At 38.8% G+C, this 25,190-nt stretch overlaps 1 protein-coding gene across 1 annotated transcript in view; it reads left to right on the forward strand.

Moving 5' to 3' along the window:
• The window catches only part of MBD5 (methyl-CpG binding domain protein 5), a 225,853-nt gene that overhangs the window by 100,737 nt on the left and 99,926 nt on the right, over nt 1-25,190 (forward strand). The window contains exons 3-4 of the mRNA XM_045031982.1: nt 15,733-15,869; nt 22,824-23,016. The gene's annotated coding sequence lies outside the window, so the exon portion shown is untranslated. The remainder of the gene's footprint in view (nt 1-15,732; nt 15,870-22,823; nt 23,017-25,190) is intronic.

Raw genomic sequence — 25,190 nt, forward strand, 5'->3', positions numbered from 1 at the left:
CGAGGTGGAGTACCGAAGTCGAACTAAGGAGCCCTCTATGTCGAATTAAATGGCTTCCTGGTGTGGACGGGTGCACGCTTACTTCGATTTAACGCTGCTAAATTCGATTTAAAGAGCCTAGCCTTTCAGACACACATCTGGGAGGGGTGGAGGAGGGATCACTTGGATTTTCCTAGTGGTAAATTGAAAAATTTCAGCAAGATTGAAATTTTACTGTGGGAAATTTTGATTTTTGCAAAATTCTAATATTTCTATTAGAAAATCATTCTGACAAAAAACTCCTGACCCTCACATATACAATGAGAAAGTACTATGAACCAAAACAGTAAACTGTTAATGTGCTCTTTTGATTGATTTACCTCACAGAGTCTTTGGATAAAAGATTCACCCTAGAATCCAGTTTGCTCTACTACTTAAATAAACTACTTTTGTAATACATTTCTATTAGGGCTTGTCTACATTACCGTGCGGGGTCAATCTAAGATACGCAACTTCAGCTACGTGAATAGCGTAGCTGAAGTCGACGTACTTAGATCTGCTTACCACAGTGTCTTCTCTGCGGTAAGTTGACAGCTGACGCTCTCCCATCGACTTCGCTTGCAATGCTCGTTCTGGTGGAGTACTGGAGTCGACAGGAAAGCGCTCAGCAGTCCATTTATCGCATCTATACTAGACACGATAAATCGACCCCCGCTGGATCGATCGCTGCCCGCCGATCCAGCGAGTAGTGTAGACAAGCCCTTAGAATAGCTTTTAGGAATCCCACTCAAGCATCAACACCCTATTGTGCCAGGCACTATTCAGACAAATGAAGAAAACAGTTCCTGCCTATGACAGAGTGCAGGGAGTTAATAGATGAGCCTGCACTCTGATCACTCTGATACTAATTAGTTCCCTTGGAGAAAACTGATTTGGCATAATTAAAGGTAGTTAGCTAATCAAGCTGGTGGCCTGAGTGAGATAACAAGCCAGTTAGTCAACCAGCTCAAGGCTGATGAAGTCTAGGAAGGAAGTGCTGAGGAGAGAGGAACTGCTGATCCGAGTCTTGCAGACCCCTCAGGGAATGGAGATCTCTGCTCCTCTCAGCTCCTGAGGAAAGAGCCTAAAGCAATGATACTCAATGGGCAATACTCAATGTGTCGCACATCAGCTTCATATTGGTGCACATAACAAAATTCTTTCCGCACATGTTTGGGAAAAATTAGAGGGAATACGGATCACTGGCCTAAAGTGTAGGTGATATTGTAGATAGTACTGTTTCATAGAATTGTAAGGGTGTTGGTGGAGGGAATTCAAATAAATAGCACGGTGGATACACTACCAGTAGAGTCTCAGCCAGTTTCTGTGGTGCAAAGAGTCAGGAGCATACCGTCCCCTGCGACATGCCCCATAGAGTTTAATCCAGAAAAAAAAATCCGACAAGATAGACGAGAGGCAGTAGGGTTGTGAGAATGAGGTTGTAAAATGAAAAAAACTAGGAACCTCAGCTCACCACTTGCCTAACTGATTTTCAGGGGTGGTGTTGTCTTCAAAGGAGTTACATCAAGCATGAATTTGGTCCAGTGTTTGAATATGGGAAGAACTGTTCCTCATTATTATTTTAGGCAAGGAAATCATTCTGTATTTTTTGAAGAATATTATTTAAAAAATACAAAATACCTCTTGAAATGTCTGTGCAATGACAAAAATATTGAACCTGTTTCAGAGTTAGAATAAAAATATTAGTGTGCTCATATTTTCTCAGACATGAAACTTTTTTATTCTACAGTATGCTGCTCCTGAATTATAAAGCTGTATGATGGAAATGTATACAAAAAAATCAATGTAATCCGGTTTAGAAGACAGTGAAGGATGAAGTAGCCAGTATCAGGTTTCTGGGAACATAATTCTGATGGGAGAGCTTTTGCCTTGGTCTAGCTGTGAAGAGAAGATTTTTACTCTGTCTGAAGACACATCTGAGAATCATGGTTAGTAGGGAAGCTAGAAAGGAAATAAAACTATACTCTCTACAGTATTAAAGCGCCCTGTATCCCATTTATGCTAAGTCATTCAAGAATTATGTATGGTTATATATAGGGCTTTACCAAAATCACGGTCCATTTTGGGCAATTTTATGGTCCTAGGAATTGAAAAATAGTAAATTTCATGATTTCAGTTATTTAAATCTGAATGTCATGGTTTTGTAATTGTAGGGGTCCTGACCCAAAAAGGAGTTGTGGGTGGGTATTGTGGTACTGCTACCCTTACTTCTGTGCTGCTGCTGGTGGCTGCGCTGCCTTCAGAACTGGGCAGCTGGAGAGCGGCGACTGCTGGCCGGGATCCCAGCTCTGAAGTCAGAGCCACCGCCAGCAGCAGTGCAGAAGTAAGGGTGGCACGGTATGATATTACCACCCTTAGTTCTGCACTGCTGCTGGTGAGGCGCTGCCTTCAGATCTGGGCACCCAGCCTCCGCTCTCCAGCCGCCCAGCTCTGAAGGCAGCACAGAAGTAAGGGGGGCAACTCCCTTTTGAGTCAGGACCCCAATTTGAGAAATGCTGGTCTCCCCTGTGAAATCTGTATAGTACAGGGTAAAAGAACACAAAAGACCAGATTTCACAGGGGGAGACCAAATTTCACGGTCTCTGATGCGTTTTTTTTAATGGCTGTGAATTTGGCAGGGCTCTAGTTATATGAACAGGTTGCCCATATAGCGTAATATTATTCTTTACAAAATTTATAAAGCCCCCTTTGAGACTTGATTTTTGCAAGCTCAAATAAATGTCAAATCCAGGAGGAAAAACCGGCAATAATCCAGGACTGCTGACCCTGATGCAAAATTCCCTTTAATTTTGTTAGCGTCTGGATGGTAAGCAATAACAGAAATGAAAGCTACAATTTAGGGGTTGTACAGTTCCTTTAATAGTACATGTGGGCAGGGTGGATTGATTTAAATCAAAGTGACTTAAATCATGATTTAAATCACTGAGTGGAAAGCCTCAATTTAAGTAATCAATTTTAATCAACTTTTCCATTTGTACTTCAGTCAGTTTCTAAAAAAAAAGTATGTTCTCATTGGTTGATAAACCTATTAAAACATGTTGATTTACAACTAAATAGAGCCTTTACATTAGATTTGGTACTTTTTTGCTACCTATAAGGGTACGTTATAACTATATATATTTATTTAAGCAATTATGTAGCTTACTATTTTCAGATTCTTATTAATTTATGTTTTAGTATATTAATAAATGGTGACTGATATATTGCTTATTTACTAGATAATTAACTTCTTGCTCATGATTTGTGCCAAGCTGCATTAGAATGGTAACTGGAATTTAATTAAACACACACAACAGCATATAAAATTTATTCTTATTAAACATAACAGCCTTAAATATTTTGGATACATAAACTTATCAAAACATGTTTCACATTTACCACTAAATGATTTATTAAACAGAGGCATTAACTGTAGTCAGTAAATTGAACTGATTATTTCAGGTATGCCTAGGAAAATTTTCAAATATGCCTAAGTGAAAGTGACTGGAGCCTCATCCTCATCTAAGTCTCTTGAAAATCAGTCAGTCTCCTAAGGGCTCATCCACACTACAAGGCTAGGTTGGCTTAATTACATCATTCAGGGCTGTGAAAATTTTCATGCACTCTGTGACATAGTGTCAGTGTAGACACCACTAGGCTGACAGAAGAATTATTGTCTTGGCCTAGTTACCTCTTCTTGGAGAGGTGGGTTTGCTACAGTGATGGAAGCAGTGCAGCTCAACTGTGCCACTGTAGCATTTCTAGTGTAGGCATACCCGAAGTTAGGCTGACTTATTGTGCCATATTTATAGGGTTGCCTATTTAATGGCTGGTAACCAGACCACTGAGGCTCTGCCCCCTGTCTCTTCCCCCAGGGCCCCACCTCCTTCACCACCTCTTCACCACAACCAGCTGCTCTGCCTCATCCCCCCAGATTAAAAAAAACCCTGGACACCAGGGCTTGTCAATGACACCTGGACACACAAGGCAAAATCCGGACTGGTCAGGTGAAAACCAGACAAGTGGCAACCCTACATATTTGTAAGGCTTAGCCTCAAAAGTTATATGTTTTCCCCCGATTCATTATATTGAAAAGCAGCTATTAACTCTAACTCAAAGTTTTTATAGAGGCGCATGGATTCAACATATTTATTTTGTATTTAAAGATTTTAAGAAATTATAGTAAATTTAGGCCTTATATTTTGTATTAAAGTCAGATTTCATTTTAAAAAGAATAACATTATAATTTAAATAATAGAAGGATAAAAATCAGATTTTTTTCAACCTTTCAAGCGGGAAAGGTATCACTTCCTGATATTAAAAATTCAACCTTCAGTGCATAGAAAAAGCTCCCTTTGCCTAAAATATTAAGACAAATGTCTTTGACTACCTGGAAGCTGTGTCTGGAATTGTTCTGTCATTTGTTGATATCTGGGCTATAATGTCGCCTGATGTGGTCTCTTGGTTTGGGAAGTGGATTGAACTATTTGTTCTTCCTTTAAGGTATTAATCATGCCAAATGTATTTGCTTCTGCATATTTATATTTAGTACATCGTGGTTTTGTTATAAGGTGTATGGAGCAGGCATTGGATTAACATCATTCTGTGCTCATTAGAATGATTCCTGTATATACTGGTGATTAACCATAATACCTTTCTAAAATATCAGTATAATTTTAAATGGAAAAACATGGAAACAAATTAGGATAGTCAGTTGTATTTGCTTATAGTTGTAACAATTAAACACAATATATTAAGGTTAATTGTATTTATGGTACTTTTCATATGTAAATAAGTGTTCTTAAAAATAAGACAACTCAGTATGATGGAGAAACTAAATTTCTTTGCTGATCATATCGGCTTTCATCAATCCTAGAGTTATCTCCATATTAAATTAAAGCTCAGTGAAGTAGAAAAGTAGATTTCATTTCCATTGTTTTTATTTTGGCCTAGGAAATGGAGAGATGTACCATCACAGATATGCAAAGCAGCTTGTAGAAATACATCACTGGTTTCAAATATGCTTTACTTCAAAATTTTTACTTGTGAGTAGAGGTGGGTTTTTTTGGTTTGTTTTTGTTTTTTCAAATAGTTGCAAAACCCGTCCACAAAACTGAAATAAATTGAAATTTATTTCATGGTTACTTCAGAAAGCCTTTAATTTCCATAAGAATCCAATTTCAGTCATTGACTTCTTCAAAAGATAAAGAACAAACCCCCTAAGCACAGAGTTAGGAGGATGTCTTGTTAATATATAGGCAGATGCTTGCTATGACAACTAACAGTTAGAGATGAGTGCTACAGTACATGGAGTTTCAATATTCTTTTCTCTTTACTACAATAGGTTTCACATGTGTATAGTTTTCTTCCTTATTGTTTGGAGCCGAGTTATTTGTCGATATCCTGTTTTTATTCTGTTTTTAAACTGTTGGGTAAAGGATGTGCGTATGTCATTTCTGATTTGTAACGTACTTGTCAAAACCAGGATTTTTTATAAATTGAGTCTGTTCACATTCATAAAAGGTATTATTTGAGCTTGTCATTTCCTTTATGAAAAGACCAGATTGGTATTTTACTAGTACTCAGTTTATTGACTAAATTGATGTTTCTGACTCTCTCTCTTTGTGAATCTATAATCCTTTCCTTTCTATTTTTATAATTGTGTAGAGAAGCAGATGCAAAGAGAAATACTTTATTGCTGTCTCTTTAGCGCAGAACTTGACACCTACACAAAGGACATCTTTGCCAAATTTGATAAGAATGGTTGGTTACCATTATAGTATTATAACTAGTTTTTAAGCTCTCTTATGTTTTGATTTTGATTTTCAATTCCTTTTGATTCGTAACTTGTATTATTGCCTCATATTATGGTGTTCATCGGCCCACAAAACACACTGCATAAAAGATGTAATCCTCAAAATGTTAAGGAAGACAAGAATGATAGTAAACTTACCAAAGACCACAAATCCACTCCAACATGGGGTTTGTTTTAGATATATCTTTGCATATGCTTTCTCAGTGTGGTGTTCTGCCTCATTGTCTGAGGATAAAATCTTTTGTAGGTGAATTCTTGTTAATGTATGTCTATTGTCAAGATGCAATGCAGTAGAAGAGTGTATTCCCAACATCCTGATGACAATGTTAGTCAGTTACTCAAAGCTGATTTTAAGAAGTGCACTGGTACCCCTGAATGGTATAATAGCTAAATTTAGAAGTAGGACTACAAGTTTTCAATATGCAAATAGCTGATTATTCTTTCTATTAGGAAATGGAATAGTATGCTAGAGTCTTTTTACTTAATGTTTTAAAAGTAAGGTTAAAATGGCTTTTATATTGTAAAATTTAGTGTGCAAACTGAGTGACTTGCAGTCCAAGAACTGTCCAAGTTCCATGAAATGCAACAGGAATGTGTTTTAATTATCTTAACTTCTAGTTAGAAATAAATGTAATTACATATCTTTATAATAAAGTCTTAATCTGTTCACAGTTATTTTATTCTTTATCTTCTCTGGTACTGACAATAAACTTGTACCTCTAATTATTTGCATCGACAGGATCTACTTTCTTCAAGAATAGTACAACTACTGCCTTTAGCCAGTCATCTGGTACCCTCTTGCTCTCATGCCTGCTTTTATAATTTTTTATAGCACTTGTCATGCCAGCTTTTAGCAGCTCCACTGTTATATTGTCAATACCTGTAGCTTTCCGTTTTTAAACTATTTCACTGCTCTTTCTATTTCTTCTTTTGGTGGTGGTTCATTGCATATCCATTCTTCATTGCAAGCTGCCCCATTCATCTAGCAGGCAAGTAGTAGTAGGCAAAAAACAGGGAAGCTTTAGACCAGGCCAAAGTTGTATCGATCACATATTCACACGCCAACTGTTGATGGAGAATGGGGATTAAAGATGCCTGCTGTTTTCATTGACTTTACAAAGGCATTTGATTCTGTTTGGAGGGAAGCATTATGGAAAGTAGCAGTTATATGGCGTTCCAGATGAGATTATTACAATTATAATAGCTATGTAGGAAGACTCTTGCCGTGCTGTAAGAATTAGTGGAAAATCAAGCAACTGGTTCAAGTCAAAGTTTGATGTAAGACAAGGGGGCATGGAATCACCATAATCTTTCATCCTGTTCTTAAAATGGATGTTAAGAATATTAGACAAATTGGAGGGTGTGACATTGGATGATCTAGAGTTAAGCTCCTTAGTTTGTGCATCATACAACTGGCAGACACGTTGGAATTAGTTATGATAATATTACTACCTTGGAAAACTGGTGAGTTGGCTTGGACTAACAGTCAATGCCAAGAAGTCAAGTGATTGTATCTTGGAAAAGTGAAACTAGATAAAGCATTGAAAGGCAGCAGCGATGAAGTTTTAGAACAAATAGAATCTTGTGTGTATCTAAAAAGCTTGATCATAGAATCATAGAAGATTAGGGTTGGATGAGATCTCAGGAGGTCATCTAGTCCAACCCCCTGCTCAAAGCATGACCAATACCAACTAAATCATCCCAGCCAGGGCTTTGTCAAGCCAGGCCTTAAAAACCTCTAAGGATGGAGATTCCACCACTTCCCTAGGTAACCCATTCCAGTGCTTCACCACCCTCCCAGTGAAATAGTGTTTTCTAATATCCAGCCTAGTCCTCCCCCACTACAACTTGAGGCCTTTGCTCCTTGTTCTGTCATCTGCCACCACTGAGAACAGCCGAGCTCCATCCTCTTTGGAACCCACCTTCAGGTAGTTGAAGGCTGCTATCAAATCCCCCCTCACTCTTCTCTTCTGCAGACTAAAGAAGCCCAGTTCCCTCAGCCTCTCCTCGTAAGTCATGTGCCCCAGCCCCCTGATCATTTTCATTGCCCTCCGCTGGACAGACTCTCTCCAATTTGTCTACAGCCTATCAGTGTTGATAGCTCCATTAAGGATGAATTTAAAAGGAAATGTGTGTTAGCTGTGGGTGCTGCACAGAAATTTACAAAATTATGGACTGATGAAAAACATTACATTTGGTCCTAAAGTGAAAATTTATCAAACCAGTGTACTAACAGTATTACTTTGGGGTCTGGAAGCAGTGCGTTAAACAAAATAGCCATCAGGAAGCTGGAGGCAATAGCGATGAGAGTTCTTTGAAAAATGGTAGGTGTAAAGTGGAATGATTTTAAGACAAATGAAGTTAGAAAGAGAGTAGACTGAGTAATCAAGGGAATAGGATTGGCAATAGTAAAAAAGATTACAATAGTGGGGACACAGCAAAAGACAGATAAGATGTCAAAGAACACTGCAAACACAACTAAGGTCAGTCCTACTGAGCTGACCATTGACTAGATGATGGAACATAATACTCAGAGACGTGATCAGGCTGGGCTTAATGGAGGCACAAGCCATGGACAGGAATGAATATGGAAGTTGTACTGCTCCCTGTGCTTCCAAAGATGCTATGGAATGAAAGAAGAGAAGAGATGGTAATGTCCAAAATATTCACGCTGAATATTTTACTATTCAAGTAGTCTCATTGATTCCCATTAGAATACTCACACAGTAAGGTAACACTCAACATGAGTAAAGGTATTAAAGTAGGGCCCACAACAATACATAACATTTATGTAGTATTTATACATTAAGGGCCAGGTTCTGATCTATTATACTTTATTGACTTTTGTACCTTATTTTTCAAATAGTCCCACTGAAGGTAATGGGATTACTTGTAGAGTAGGGCACTACTCAGTGAGAGTAAGAGTATCATTGTCTGGCCCTCACTAATTAGTCTCCTGACAGCTTTGTGGTATGGGGAAACTCCAGATATAGAGAGGTCTCTTCGCTTGTCTGAGACCACATGGTAAGCCATTAACTAAGTGAGGAATAGGAGCCCTGGCTCCCACTCCTACAGACATAGAACTAACTGTGCCTCTTCCATGGAAGGAAATTAGCCAGACTGCTTTTGTTTTTTATTTTACCAAAATATTTGTGTAGTTTAAATGTAATGCATTTGCAAGAGAATAATATTTTGCTTTACAGATTTAAAAGTCTATATTGCTCCTTTTTCTCTGTAGGCATGAGAATAGCTTCATTTCATTTTGATGTCTGCTTCTAGTTCTGTTCTCTTTTGTCATAATCCTGTTGCAAATGCCTCCAGAATACTTAAAGGAACTATATATGCCCAATTGTACCACCCCTTATTTCAGGGGTGGGCAAACTTTTTGGCCTGAGGGCCACATCGGGGAATAGAAATTGTATAGCAGACCATGAATGCTTACAAAATTGGGGTTGGAGTGTGGGAGGGGGTGCAGGTTCTGGGGTGGGGCTGGGGATAAGGAGTTTGGGGTGTAGGAGGGTGCTTTGGGCTGGACGAGGGGTTCGGCGGACAGGAGGGGTATCGGGTAGGGCAGGGGTGTGGGAAGGGGTGCAGGTTCCAGCTGGGGATGCAGGCTCTGGGCTGGGGATGAGAGGTTTGGGGTACAGGAGGGTGCTCCGGGCTGGGATTGAGGGGTTTGGAGAGCGGGAGGGGAATCAGGGCTAGGGCAGGGGCTCAGGGGTGCAGGCTCCGAGCCGCACTTACCTCAAGCGGCTCCCAGAGGTACTGACGTCCTTTCTCTGGCTCCTACACAGAGGCGCGGCCAGGCGGCTCTGCACACTGTGCCATCCTCAAGCACCACTCCTGCAGCTCCCATTGGAGCACCAGAGGGGGACATTGGAGCACGTAGGAGCCAGAGTGTGGTCATGCCGTGGCTTCTGGGAGCCGCGTGGTGCAGCCCCCATCTCACGATCCTGGCTAGAGTGGGGCTGAGCTGCATGCTGCAGCCCCCATCCTAGCGCCCCGGCCGAAGCACCAGAGCGGGGCCAAGCCACGTGATACGACCCCCCGACCCAGTGCACCCCGACCCAGCACCCCAGCCAGAACGGGGCCAAGCTGTGTGGTGCAGCCCCTCACCCAGTGTCCCAGCCGGAGCGGGGCGAGCCCCAGTCCCCGCTCCCCAGCGGGAACTCTCTGGCCTGCCTTATTCCATATAACGTACTTCTCAAAAAATTACTTTCGTTTCATTCCATACCTTTGAATAACTGTGTGTTTGACAAGTTAATTCTACTTCATGAAAAAGTCTATGCCTCTAAATAATGGTAATTGTTAGTGCGCATGTATTCTGTAAACCTGGAAAGCACTTGTATACAGGGTTTATTATAATCACTTGAAAAACAAATGCTTCCAGCATAACACTCAATATAAGTCTGTCGTATAACAGCTATGAAATCTTTCATGTAATAAATTAGAATACAGTAGCCTGAATAGTTTCTTTGTGTCATCTTTTTTCAACATTGTGTGTTCAAACATAAGAGACATATTTTTTAAGGTGCTTGGCAACTGACAATAATTATAAACCTCGCTAAAATGAATCAGTGAGTTCTAGTATGTCAGTTATTTTATTGAAATACAACACACAAACTTGCAGTGACAGATTGCTTTACGTACACCCAAAGCCTTGAAACCATGGAACTAAGTTAAAAGGGAGAAGTTTCCTGCATTCTTTATGGACAGCTCAGAAATGTTAAGGTATAGTAATTTCCCAAAAACATGGAATGTGTGACTGGCAGATCTGCCAATCTGTGGGTTGAGGCAACAGCATATGAGGATGCTGTTAAGCTTTTGCATTGGAGTGTAGGCTTGACGAAGCAGGTTACATGTTGGTTTTTTGCACCTGTTGGAGATAGAAGGGAAAGCATTATGGAATATATGTTGTTGACAACTTTGTAGATAGTATGAAGGAGGCAAAGAATGCAGGAAACTTTTCCCTTGATTTCTTATTTAATCTTTTTAAGGTTTTTAGGTGGTGAGGTGTTTCCTGATGCAAAATTATCACTAAAAGTTTTTGTTTGTGTTAATTCCCTAGTGTTTTCATACTGGATTGGTGTACCTCAGTGGGTAGCTCCACAGGGTCAGGGAGAGGAGAGCAGGGAGATGCATCTGGCTTGGAGTCAGAGGAGTAAACTGCAACACTAAATCCACTTCTGTCAGCGATGTTCCTCCTAAAATATGTGGTATGTCTCAGGAAGATCTTTGTCTCTATTTTGGCACTATTTAAAAGTTACTCAAAGTAAATATGCTAAAAGCAACCACCCGCATATATCAGTGATGACATAACCTGTCAGCTGGAGGCAACCTCCATGAAGGAGTCTGTATCATCACTCACTTCCCAAAACATGCCATAACTTCTCAGCTTCTATAAATTGGACACAGCAAGGAGCAGCTGTAACCACAAGGTACATGGTGGCACTCAAGCAGCAGGTCTACCTACTGTGCAACCCCTCATTCTGGGTCCCCTATCCCTGCCATTGGGAAGCATATCTCTTAACTTTCAAACTTTCTGATGTGTGACACCTGCAAACAAAACTCTGAAAAATAGTTGAAATGTGAAAAACCTGTATTTTGTTGTCATGCAATAATTTATAGATTATAATGGTTTTTAAGTTTAAAAAATAACTGCTTTTAAAGGATGTTTTCTGACTGTGTGAATTAAATAAACTAGTTTTTCAAAAATAAGTGATATTGCATGCATTCATAACATCCTGTGATCTTGGTTGGCAGTAGGATTTGATCCCTGTCCCTGTAGATCCTCAGCTCAAACCTCTACCACTTCAGCAATGGGAGTAATTGCAAGTCTCTTTCTGGACCAGTCACCAGAGAAGGAGTTTACGCACATATTTCTAGTACATTATGTCTGTTTGCTAGACAGCACTAGACAATGTGGAAATCAGGAATCCTGTCTCTGGGAGGGCTGCGTAATATACTAGTTAGAGCAGGGATTTCAAACTCTCATCACCATGAGAGCCACTTGAGGACTAGTACATTGGCCTGAGGGCAGCATCACTGAAACCTTTTCATACAACGATACAAAAGTATAGTCAAAAATGAAAAAAATTAAGAGTAATATAGTATGCTGTTAGTATCCTGAGACGAAACCAATCTCAGTGTTGCTTGCAAATTGTACCACATTCCATACAAAAAACTACACTAAGAGAATGTTAAGACTGCACAGTTAAGCACATGTGTCAAAATTAGGGTTGTACACACAACTTTTTCTCTGTCCCTTTGAGACTATTTATTATCATGTAACCTTTAAATTACAGGGTCACGTACTGTTTCTCATATGATATATACTTTTTTTCTACACCCTTAAATTGTATAGCATCTTACAGTGATTTTTCTATTGACTTTTATTGTGTTGTCACAGTAGCCCAATATATGCTTACTAGCAAAGCACTTGCCACTTAATTTATGGGAAGTATGAGTGAGGGTGGGTAAATGTGTGTTGTGATGGGAAGCTGTGTTGATTTGTGCCTGGGTTGTTTTGTGCTGGGGGATTTTAATGGATTTATGTTGGTGGCAAATAAGGGGTGGTTGTGTTGATATGTGAGGTGGCAGTCGGGCCAAGTAATCCACCATTGGTGAAGTCCCCCTCATACAACCAATGAAACTGTAGCATGCAGATTAGCTATTGAGTAAGGGTGGTGATTGGTTGAGTTATCTCTCATATCACAATGGTCTAGTACTCTTGGCACAGCACAGACAGACACCTTTCTATAGTTGTACACCAATTGTCAAGTCAAGATAGCTGAGAACTTCAAAATTGGTTGGTAACAGACTGCAGAACCCCCACTCCACCCCTTTCATGAGGCCTCGCTCTTGCCCCACCTTTTCCCACCCCTTCTCCGTCCCCATTCCAACCCCTTCCCCAAATCCCCTCCCAGGCCCCGCTTCTTCTCGGCCTCCTCCCCTTAGCACACCACATCCCCACTCCTCCCCCCTCCCTCCTGGAAAGTCCTAAATGCTGGGAGGTAGGGGGGAGGAGCGGGGACATAGGGTGCTGGGGGAGGGGCAGGGGGTGAGGTGATCTTGGCTGCCGGTGGGTGAAGGAAGCACCCACGGAGTTGGCACCTATGGCGGGCTGCAGGAAATAACTCTGCAGGCCGCGTGTTTGAGACCCCTGAGTTAGAGCTAGGGTGACAAAAGGATGTATATTTTTAAACAATATCTGAAAGACATTGTTGCGAAGTGGGTAATGTTTGAGGCTACTAGAAATCTAGGTTCTATTCCTAACTGTGACTTCATGTAACCTCTATTTTGACTTATTTGTAAAGAGGTAGGTGGCGGTGGCTGATTGACATCTAGTACAGTAGCCATGGTCTCAGTTGATAAAGAGAATTGGCATGTAAACCTCCATTAGTATAAATGAGATTTAAACTGTGTCTGTGTATCTGTCTCTCTTTTTTTGCTTTGTAGCTGCAGTTGGAAACATTGTGTGGTCTGAAGTCCTATGCAGACAACACTTTATCATATAAACTGCTATGGAGATGATATTGTTGGCAGAATTTAATATTTTTATTTCATATCAATGTATTCAAAAACAGTGATTGGAAAATTGAAGAAAAAACCCAAAATAGAAGGAGCTCCTGCTTCTTATTGGTACTGTCCTACTTAGCATATATAGAATAATGTGAAGTAAAAATTAGATCCCAGGAGCTTAAACATTTTTCATAAAATGTGATTCAAAGAAAGATGAGACCCTTCACTCAAAAGTGGCCTTTTTGGACATTGCCAAAAAGTATAACTTGAATTTAGTAAAGCTTTTTATACCGTCTCGCATGACCTTCTCATAAACAAACAAGGGAAATACAACATAGATGGAGCTACTATAAGATGGGGTGCATAATTGGTTGGAAAACCATTCCCAGGGAGTAGTTATCAGTGGTTCAGTCATGCTGGAAGGGCATATCAAGTGGGGTCCCGCAGGGATCAGTTCTGGGTCAGATTCTGTTCAATATCTTCATCAATGATTTAGATAATGGCATAGAGAGTACACTTATAAAGTTTGCAGATGATACCAAACTGGGAGGGGTTGCAAGTGCTTTGGAGGATAGGATTAAAATCAAAATGATCTGGATAAACTGGAGAAATGGTCTGAAGTAAACAGGATGAAATTCAATAAGGTCAAATGCAAAGTACTCCACTTAGGAAGGAACTATCAGTTGCACACATACAAAATGGGAAATGACTGCCTAGGAAGGAGTACTACAGAAAGGGATCTGGGGGCCATAGTGAACCATAAGCTAAATATGAGTGAATGTTGTAACACTGTTGCAAAAAAAAAAAAAAAAAAAAAAAAAAAAGGCAACCATCATTCTGAGATGTGTTGTAAGCAAGACAGGAGAAGTAATTCTTCCACTTTACTGTGCACTGTTTAGCCTCAACTGGAGTATTATGTCCAGTTCTGGGTGCCGCATTTCAGGAAAGATGTGGACAAATTGGACAAAGGCCAGAGAAGAGCAATAAAAATGATTAAAGCTCTAGAAAACATGACCTATGAGGGAAGATTGAAAAAATTGGGTTTGTTTAGTCTGGAAATAGAAGAGAGGGGACATGATAACAGTTTTCAAGTATATAAAAAGTTGTTACAAGGAGGAAGTAGAAAAATTGTTTTCTTAACCTCTGAGGATAGGACAAGCAATGGGCTTTAAATTGCAGCAAGGGAGGTTTAGGTTGGACATCAGGAAAAACTTCCTAACTGTCAGGGTGGAATAAATTGCCTAGGGAGGCTGTGGAATCTCCATCATTGGAGATTTGTAAGAGCAGGTTCGACTAACACCTTTCAGAGATGGTCTACTTAGTCCTGCCATGAGTGCAGGGGACTAGACTAGATGACCTCTCAAGGTCCCTTCCAGTCCTATGATTATATGTGTATCAACCAGTCTGCACCAAACCAACATGAAAAAAATCGAATATTCTTATTTCTAATTTGTTTTTTACTACACTTCTGTAAAATAAAGATTCATTTACTGCTGTAAAAATGAAAATTTTGCTACAACTTTAACTATATCACTTACCACTCAACATAATGTGGCTTTCATCACATATTGATTTATTTTTTATTTCAACTTTTTAGTAATTTCAGAGATTATTGGTAGGTAAATATGCAATATTTGCATATGTAAATATACAGCAAGGAAGAAAACCTAAATACCTCTTTATCAGTAAGTTTGTAAATTATTTATTAGCCATTATTATTTTCAAAAGTATATAAATGACTCTGGAGCATGAGTCTCATTTTCAAAAGCACCTAAATCTCATTAAAATCACTTCTGCACTTCTGAAACTTTCACCTACGTATATAATTAACTTATAATGTACTCGGCAAAGACACCAGAGATTCAAGAAAGATGACTATGGTGGTCAAGAATGGACCTGGAAAGAATACCATACATGGTGATACGCACCAGAGTGCAAGGAACTAGAAGTAGAGGAAAATCAAGAATGCATTGGATAGACACAATAAAAAATGACAGAACAAAAATGATTAAAGATTGATAAAGCCGTGAAGCTGGTACAAGATGGACAGGAGTGGGAAGAATTTATTTAGCCCCATTGTTGCTGATGGATGGGAATCACAGTACAAAATTTTTAACTCTTCTAAGCTTTATTGGTAGTTCCTCTAAACAACATGATAAAAAGCAATTGTCCCTCTTCTTACCCTACGAATAAATGACCTCCATTTTTTTTAAAGGTCTCATTCTACAAATTCCCATTATATAGCCCATCGCCCTTATGCTGTGGAGCAGTTTGACAGAGACACATCACACATATTATATGAAGTACAGCTATTTGGTAATTGAAGTAGTTTGTGTCTCTGTAAAGATGATTTTAATACAATGGATGTTTTGTTATAGGAAGAAGAGGTGTCATCTCAGTAAAAAAGACAAGGAAATATAGAGGCCTCTTGGAGCATTATAACACTAATTCTCTGCAAGGGTTCAGTGAACTTCCCAAGGTTGGTGGATTTTTCCACCAGTCTACCTAATCTTAGGTAAGTAAATTATCTCTTTCAATTTTATCTCCCCCCCCCGGCCCCCACCTACAGATACTTGATGCAGCTTTCAGAATTATTTTTTTAAGTGTTCTCTTCTGTTTTTCCTTTTCTCTTAAAGATAACCTGAATATAATCCAACATTAGATTTTTGTGCTGAGTGCCCCAGGTAACCAGGGACAATTCAGCTCATTAATTTAATAACTATATGTTTCTTCTTTCTTGGGTCCACCATATATAGCACTGCTGTGGATGGTTCTTGTTATCTATGGCATTTCAGGATGTATTGTTTTATTGATGCCACTCCCACCCTGGAACTCCACTGGGAAAGTATAGCCAGCCTATAGCCATAAAGTAAAGCCTGTTTGGTTATAGTCTTGTGTAAGAGTTTAATCTTTTTTAATATTCTTACTTTGTAATTGATTTATTTTAATAACTCTTTAATAAAATAAGAATATTAAGTGTTCAAAAAAATAAATAAAAAGAGGACTTAGGTTACCTTTGTAAATAGAGGCCATAGAATTTCACCATGTGTTTTCTGCATCAAGCCCACAAATTCTGGTTGAGCTGGAGCATATCTTTTAGAAAGATGTCCAAATTTCAGCACAGTGCATGCTGGATATTGAATTTAAAATAGTCTTTAAAAGCTAAATTCTAAGCTAATTTTCTCAATGGCACTCTTACTTTGGTTACTTTAATGCTACTTGTAGATCACTTTTTGGCATTATTTGATTCATGTTTGTTTTCTGAAAATTGTGCTGAATTTCTCATTAGTCAAACTGTTAATCTAAATAGAATAGAATGTGATAGGAGGTGGGTTTTTTTTAAACTGTTTGAACACACAGTACACAAAGCAAGTAGGAACGCATATTTGCTGAAATGCCAAACATTTCTTAGAAATTCGCTTCACAAACAGGTTACTCAGTCATATGCATTTTTACAAAATGCAGAATGATAATAGAAGTAAATATAAAAATCAACTTTCCTTCTAGTTTTCCATTGTGTATATATAGTAGAAACTAATAAAAGGTAAGCATTTTGCCAACCATCACCGCGTAATTATCATAGTTATTTTCTAAGTAGAGGGGAAACTGTGGTAATTTCAGATGCTACCATGTGTGATACAATGCCAACTAGTTAATGGTGACAAGTGTAACTTACAGCGACCACAGTCTTGCGGGAATAGAACTCCCCCACTGATGTGAGGGAAGATTCTGCATAACTACCTCTCTCCAGGCATCATTAGAGAGAGAAGCTCCCAGTCACAAGTTGGAGTGGTGATGTTTACATAAATGAGGCAACCCATTTCCATAGCTTCCCTGGTGTTTGTCTGGAGTTTATTGCAGTCCCTTTCCTTAGTAGAGGAGAAAGAACCAGATGCAGAATTGCAACCAGTTGCTGACTGGATGGCAGCGAGCTTATTCACAAGAAATCATTCTCCTGATTAAATATCTCTTACCTTCCAATTCTGTGGCTGCTCTACTTGTTTTGTTTTTGTTTTTGTTCTTTTTTTAAATATCTGGAGAAATGGTCTGAAGTAAATAAGATGAAATTCAATAAGGACAAATGCAAAGTACTTCACTTAGGAAGGAACTGTCAGTTGCGCACACACAAAATGGGAAATGACTCCCTAGAAAGGAGTACTGCAGAAAGGGATCTGGGGGTCATAGTGGATCACAAGCTAAATATGAATGAACGGTATAACCGTGTTGCAAAAAAAGCAAACCTCATTCTGGGATGTATTAGCAGGAGTGTTGTAAGCAAGACACAAGAAATCATTCTTTCAGTCTACTCCATGCTGATTAGGCCTCAACTGGAGTATTAGAGCATGAGCTTTCGTAGGTGAATACCCACTTCGTCGTATCCGACGAAGTGGGTATTCACCCACGAAAGCTCATGCTCCAATACGTCTGTTAGTCTATAAGGTGCCACAGGACTCTGCTGCTTTTACAGATCCAGACTAACACGGCTACCCCTCTGATACTTAACTGGAGTATTGTGTCCAGTTCTGTGTGCCACATTTCAGGAAGGATGTGGACAATTTGGAGAAGGCCTAATCAGCATGGAGTAGAGCAGAAGAATTATTGCTCTTGTCTTGCTTACAACATTCCTGCTAATACATCCCAGAATGATGTTCACTTTTTTTGCAACAGTGTTACACTGTTCACTCATATTTAGCTTGTGAGCCACTGTGACCGATGGATCCCTTTCTGCAGTATTCTTTCCTAAGCAGTCCTTTCCATTTTGTATGTGTCCAACTGACTGTTCCTTCCTAAGTAGAGTACTTTGCATTTGTCCTTATTGAATTTCATTCCATTTACTTCAGACCATTTCTCCAGTTTGTCCAGATCATTTTGAATTTTAATCCTATCCTCCAAAGTATTAGCAACCCCTCCCAGCTTGATATTTTCCACAAACTTTATAAGTGTGCTGATCCCACGAGATATGCCCTTCCAGTTTGACTGTGAACCACTGATGACTACTCTCTGGGAATAGTTTTCTACCCATTTATGCACCCACCTTATAGTAGCTCCATCTAGGTTGTATTTCCCTAGTTTGTTTATGAGAAGGTCATGCGAGACAGTATGAAAAGCCTTACTAAAGTCAAGATATACTACATCTACCACTTCCCCCTCTCCCCGCTACCCCCCTCCCCAATCCAAAAGGCTTGTTACCCTGTCAGAGAAAGCTATTAGGTTGGTTTGACAGGAAATCCATGCTGACTGTTACTTATCACCTTATTAGCATCTAGGTGTTTGCAAATTGAATGCTTAATTATATGCTTCCGTGGAAGATAATTGCTAATGGCTCAGATATCTCCTCAGTCAGCTCTTTGAGTATTCTAGGATTTATTTCATCAGACTCTGGTGACTTGAAGACAGCTAACTTGTCTAAGTAATTTTTAACTTGGTTTTTTTCCCTATTTTAGCCTCTGATCCTACCTCATTTTCACAGGCATTCATTAAGTTAGATGTCCAATACAAAATAATGGAGTTATTAAATCTTTATAGAGAGTGATTTTCTTATTGTTACCAAGGAAAGTAACAGCTCCTGATCACCAGCGGAATCTTTAGTCATAAGTTAGGTGCTGCTCAGTGTGCCACATTTCATGGGGATGTCATTCTGGGAGAGTTGCATTGCATGAACAAGCCATCCAACCAAAAGACTGGTCTAGAACCCAATCCCTGAGAACACAGATCAGACTAAAGATAAATCTTTGACTAAGAGAGGTAGAGGAAAAAAAAGAGAGGCTGGATGGAAGGAGACAGAAAAAAGGGGGTGGCCTTTTGGGTAGTGGAGAAGCAAAATAGTTGGGAGTGTCCGTTTGATACCTGTGAACAACAACAATCCCCTTAGCCAGTGCACATCCTATCAACTATAGGTGGGCAATGTGTTTTATAAAATCACACATCATAGCTGTACAACAGCATTAATAATGCTGATGAGCGCAACATGTACATGTATGTATAATAAATATGAATGTCTGAAGTAATGATTAATGTTACAGTTTTTATTGCAAAATAACCTTCTGGCTTGTACATTTCCATTTCCATGTATTCAGAAAGTCACTTTTTATAGCTTAAGGCATTATCTGGTTTAGAAATTATTTGTGGAGAAATCATGTATACATTCAAGCTGACATTAGAAAATAATATGCTGCAGAATTCTTGGTGACTTTGAGACTTTTTATACTTAAGATTATTGTCAATTGTCCATGTGATGTAGGTACTGAAATCCTAGGTGGAAGTAAACTGTATCCATCGAAATATGCTGTTCCCAGTAAATTTGTTCTGTAATATGCACATTGATTAGACTTATATGGTTAAGGCAGGATATGTACATTTTTTGTAAGTAAACATTACTTTTACTTCAACTGTACATTAGGAATACATTTAAATATGAAATTAAGAAATAAGTTTTACTCTAGTGTATTGTATTCATAGTATAAAGATTCATGGCTTCAATATTTTGCATAATAAATGTTTAAACACTATGTTATATCATGTTTTTAGAGCTTTATTTATTTTGCTTGGGTAAACAAATGCTGTATTGTTAAACCTCTGGTGCACAGGGTGTTTATGCATGATGCAATGGTCTATTTAGATACATCAATTTCTTTAAGAAATTTCAGTTATTTCAGAGTGTGTCTTACAATAAAATGCCATTGTAAGGTTATAGTTTCATTCTTTGAATGAAAAAGATATTACATGTAGCATATACACAAAGGAATGAATTTGCCTTGTTGCAGATATCAGATATTTTCTCTAGGAAAAAAAATCCTTATGTAGTAAAGTGTGGTGTCTGTATTTAAGATTTGAAAATTCTGTACTGAAAATTCTACAGTATTTATTTTCTTGAATACCCATAAACTAGCAGTTAAAGTCCACAGCTGAGAGCGCAATCCTGTAAAACCATATTCACACAAGCTTTCATTGGAACCGTTGGCATGAGTTAGGGATTGAAAATGCTTAATGAGGAGACAGCTACCTATGTATGAAATCTAAAGAGTCCATATGACAAAAGATGCTACCATATTTGATTGGTATCATCTGCCATCTCAATAGAGGCCATAGGCTTAAAGGCTGTGAAGCCTGTTTTTAGCCTTACGGGTGATCTTTTCCATAGGTCAGGTTTCAGGCATATTGGAGGACCATTATCTTGTCCATACCTGCTTTGTACATAGATAGAAGCATCCAGTGTAAACAGATTTTAGCCTATCACCTTTCATGAATATATATATAGATATAAGAAGACTGTGTCCCATATTTTAAGAAAACCTAAACGCTAAAGGCCTACAATATAAATTTATAACATACTGTTTTTAGATGAACACATTAAGCTTATATTTAAATCCTCTGCCTGTGAAAGACTGTAGCAGCTCCATAAGAGATTCAGTTGACCTAGTGAATAATGTGTTTCTTTTTTAATATATTGATACCTCTTTTCCGATTAAACCCTGGCTCAGTTTTACTCTTACATTGAGGAAGTACCATTTTCCACTAATAAAATCTCATGATTATCAATTACCAGCACTAATGAAGTTAATAAAAACTAAAGATGAAATATTCTCCAAGAAAATGGAAGGGTTTTGTTCACATGCTTAATTAAGACATTCAGTAATAATATTTAATATAATGGATTAAGTTTGTAATTTAATATAGTCAAGATTTGGTACCACACTATACCTTGTGAGAATCTTCATATTACAGTGAAGGTCCAGTAAACCTGGTAGATTTTTTTTTTGGTTTATGGGAGTGGGATTTGGTATGTGCGGGTGGGGAGTGTTATTTGTTGATTGTAAAACCCAATTGTACCAGCTCCCTCCTAAGATCCTAATTATATAGTCTATAAACTAGAACCGATTCAACAGATATTCTGTAAAAACCCAAAAATATGCACATTAAAGCAGCCCCAGACATACTAGCTCACTCCCCGTCCACACTGGCAAGGTACGTAGAGCGCTCTGACTCCATGGCTACAGCGCTGCTGGTACTCCACCTCAGCGAGTGGAATAACGTTTGCTGCGCCCCGCTGGAGCGCCACGGTGCCAGTGTGGACGAGGTGTTGCATTACTGTGCTCTGATCTGCCTCCGGAAACGTCCCTTAATCCCCTTAAGTCAAGTGGCCACTCTTCTCAGTGTTTTGAACTTGCTGTAGGAATGCGGATATGCCATTTGAAAGCTCTGTTTCTGACAGTCGGCTGCTTATCTGCTCCAAGACAGATTAGTGTGAAATGCTGTGTGAGAGAGAGAGAGAGGCGGGTGGGGAGGGTGGGTCTGCTGCTGTCTGAACTTACAAGACAGTATGCTGACATACTCTCAGCCCCCAAAAAACCCACTCTCTCTCCCCCACATACACACAACACACTCCCTGTCACACCCCACCCCACCCCCCATTTGAAAAGCACATTGCAGTCACTTGCATGCTTGGATAGCTGCCCATAATGCACTGCTCCCAATGCTGCTGCAAGTGCCACAAATGTGGCCACGCCAGTGCACAAGCAGCTCTCAGTGTGGACAGACTGCAGCGCTTTCCTTACTGCACTCTCCGAAGGCGGGTTTAACTCACAGCACTCTACATCTGCAAGTGTAGCTATGCCCTACATTAGCTCTCCTTTCAATCTGCCTTCAACCTGATTGGATCCAATGCCTTTCTCCTTTAAAAGAAACCAGATAATTGAATTAAAGGGCTATGCAATGACTCCTAGTTGCTCTCAGTGGCAGAGAAACTGAAACTGCCACATTAAAGTCTGCTCCAGAGAAGCTTATGGACTGCAGCACACTATGTTGCAGCTGAGGTAAATACCTCAATGATAATGCAGTGCTGTCGTCTTTTAAGAGACAGCAGCGTTGAGTACCATCCAGGCACTGTTTCTGCAATGGAATGTTCCAGCATTCATGTACCTGCACAAAATCCCAGTGAATGGTTCACAACCTGTATTGGCAGATCGCTTTGCAGAATTGAGGCCATTCTGGTTTGTAATACACAGAGAGAGAGAGAAATACTACTGCACGATGCATATTTTTTACATCTTTTATCTTGTGATATTAACTACAGTATTGTCTTTAAATTATTAGGATTATTCGCTGTGATACTTAAAACCTAGAGTGTTTAGTTCATATCAGCGATGGGTAATATAACTGAATTGTTTGAGAAAGTGTTTCTTTAAATGTACACTTTTTTATATGATTACTATCATTGCACAAACCTTAATTACCCATTTTTAACAGATCCAGTGTTTCTGATTCTTGATGTACACTATAATAGCCTCCATGATTTAGCAAAAGATATCTTTATTTCTTTCTCCATCCCTTCCTCCTTTTTTTCTTTTAATAAATAAAATTATGGTACAGAGTGTAAAGTAGTTTGAGAATTTTTACAGAACGGCCAAGAAAAGTGAAATCAAAAGATTTGATTTGTGGTTTAATGTAAACAATATTACTGACTCAACAGATGTAACTTGGGGTGCAAAGAGTTCCACAGATGAGGGGTATAATAAGAAAAGGACCTAGCCCCAGTGACCTTGGTCCATAGCCAAACTACAGACAGGAGAGTCTCTGAAGCAAAGTTGAATGTGCACCCAGAAATTTAAGAAACCAAAAGGTCCCTAACGTAACTAGAAGCAAGGCCATGAAGAGCATTATAAGTAAGTATTTTTTTAAAAATCAATACAATTTTATACAGAGACATACTTTATTTTATTTTAATATTAGTATGCTATGATTATTGCTAAATATATTCCCGGCAATAAAATTCTACAAAAGATTGAGTTAATATTAGAAAATTAATCAAGAGAGCAGCACAGAGAAGAGAATTTCAGTATTTAACTAAGATGAATTGAAAGTGTAAACAATTTTGCAATTCATACTCTTTGTTTAAGACCAGCAGGGCACGCCTTACATGTTTTTGCTGCTAATTAAGTGAGGGGAAAAATACATTCTTGACCTGGATTTAATTGATTTCATTCAGATAGTATATGAAGTTGAATATTTTCATGTGATAGAACTTAACATCTTTTGTGACAATGTGATTCATATAGGCATTAGTCATAAATGGTTATAATATACTTTGACATAATTAAACAGTGGAATGCTACTTATTTACATGAGAAAAGATTCAGCATTATCTCTGACCTAGATTATATTTTTGATGCCAGAGTAGCTGTCTCGAACTAAGAAATGAAGCCAAAACTCTACAGTAATTTTTTTTAAAAAGCTCTTTTTGTACATTTGTATAATCAAAATATAAGGTTATACCATATTGACAGTTAGCAGATGGAAAAAACAACACTCCTAGGAAGCTCAAAGAATGCACTGGGAATCTATGGTATAAATACCAGGCTAATTCCAGAGCTTCATTATTTTTCCAAAGCTTTCTTAGAGCATTCCTTAATCTTTTACGGGAGGGAGTTATTGGTAGTCCCTTTTAAAAAAAAAAAAAAAAAAAAAGTTGTCTTAGTCCTCCATAGGCCTATTTAGGGTACTACCTTGAGATATTGTCCCTAAAACACACCTACTTGTGAAATCATTTTTCTATACCTCTTTGTTCTAGATTTCTCCTTGCTCACCCATTGTTTCTTCCTTTGGTAGTTTCCATCAGACAATCCATAAGATGGAGGGGAGGAGCAAATATAGAATGTTGTGACTATAGCACATCACTGTATATAATCAACCATGTCCGCTTGTGTGAAATGCTCCACCAGAAAACTCAGACTTCTGTGTTCCTCAACTCATTTTGAATCTGAGATTCAGTGGTCAAGTTCTCCCTTTATAGCAGGGGCGAGCAAACTTTTTGGCCTGAGGGCTGCATCGGGTTTCCGAAATTGTATGGAGGGCCGGTTAGGGGAGGCTGTGCTGCCCCAAACTGCCAGGCATGGCATGGCCTGGCACCTTCCCTCTATCTGACACCCCCCTCCGCTTCTTCCCCTCTGCTAAGTAGTGTATTACTCTACTGTTGTAGCAGACTTTAGCCAGTTCACAGAATCACTATAATAGTTAATAGACCCTAAGACAAGATGTCACTAAGAGAAGCCCTGAATTCAGAGTTAATTTTATTTTTATATGTGTATCCAAGAAAGAAGAGATTTTATGGGCCTGATATTTAACTGCAAAAAGCATGAAATTGTAAGGATGAAGTGTCTCTTAGGACTCCCTATTGAAGTTAGCAAAATGCAATAGTCATTGGAGAGTGATCAGACAGAATCCATACTAATTAAAATATAAGAACTCTCCACTCATGAAATGTCTTTTTGATTCCTGCACTTCTGTTTTGTTTGAGTAATACTTTTAGGAAACTGTACTATTTCCAGGAATCTTAAACCGTGTGTGTCCAGGTTTGTATTCCTCGAATACCCAACACTGGAGGAAACTGAACAGAGCACACACAAAAATCTAGATCACAAGTCTTCCAATCCTTGTGGATTCTAATTTTGCATAAGCACACAAATTGTTGGTGTTGTTTTATCCTCACTTTGTGTTTTCCTGAAAGTTATTGCTATTGTTGATCTGTGTGAAAAAAGTTTTCAATGTGTAGTACAGATATTTATAGTCTATCTTCATTGATGGGAGTTTTTAATATATAAAAGTGAACGGATTTTTTTCCCCCATAAGTAAATGAACATTGTGTAAGACACTACATCCAAAACAGGGTGAAATTCTGGCTTTGTTGAAGTCAATGGAAGCTTTGCCATTGGCTTCAATGGAGCCAAGATGCCTGGGTAGCTAAAGCATACATTTTAAGAACAGCACTGTAAGGTGTTTTATCGTAAAAAAAAGTCTGAGTTCAGGGATCTTTATTTTTCCTGCAAGAGTTGATGACCTC

The sequence above is a fragment of the Mauremys mutica genome, chromosome 10, assembly GCF_020497125.1.
Source record: "Mauremys mutica isolate MM-2020 ecotype Southern chromosome 10, ASM2049712v1, whole genome shotgun sequence".
In the NCBI taxonomy this organism is placed as follows: domain Eukaryota; kingdom Metazoa; phylum Chordata; order Testudines; family Geoemydidae; genus Mauremys; species Mauremys mutica.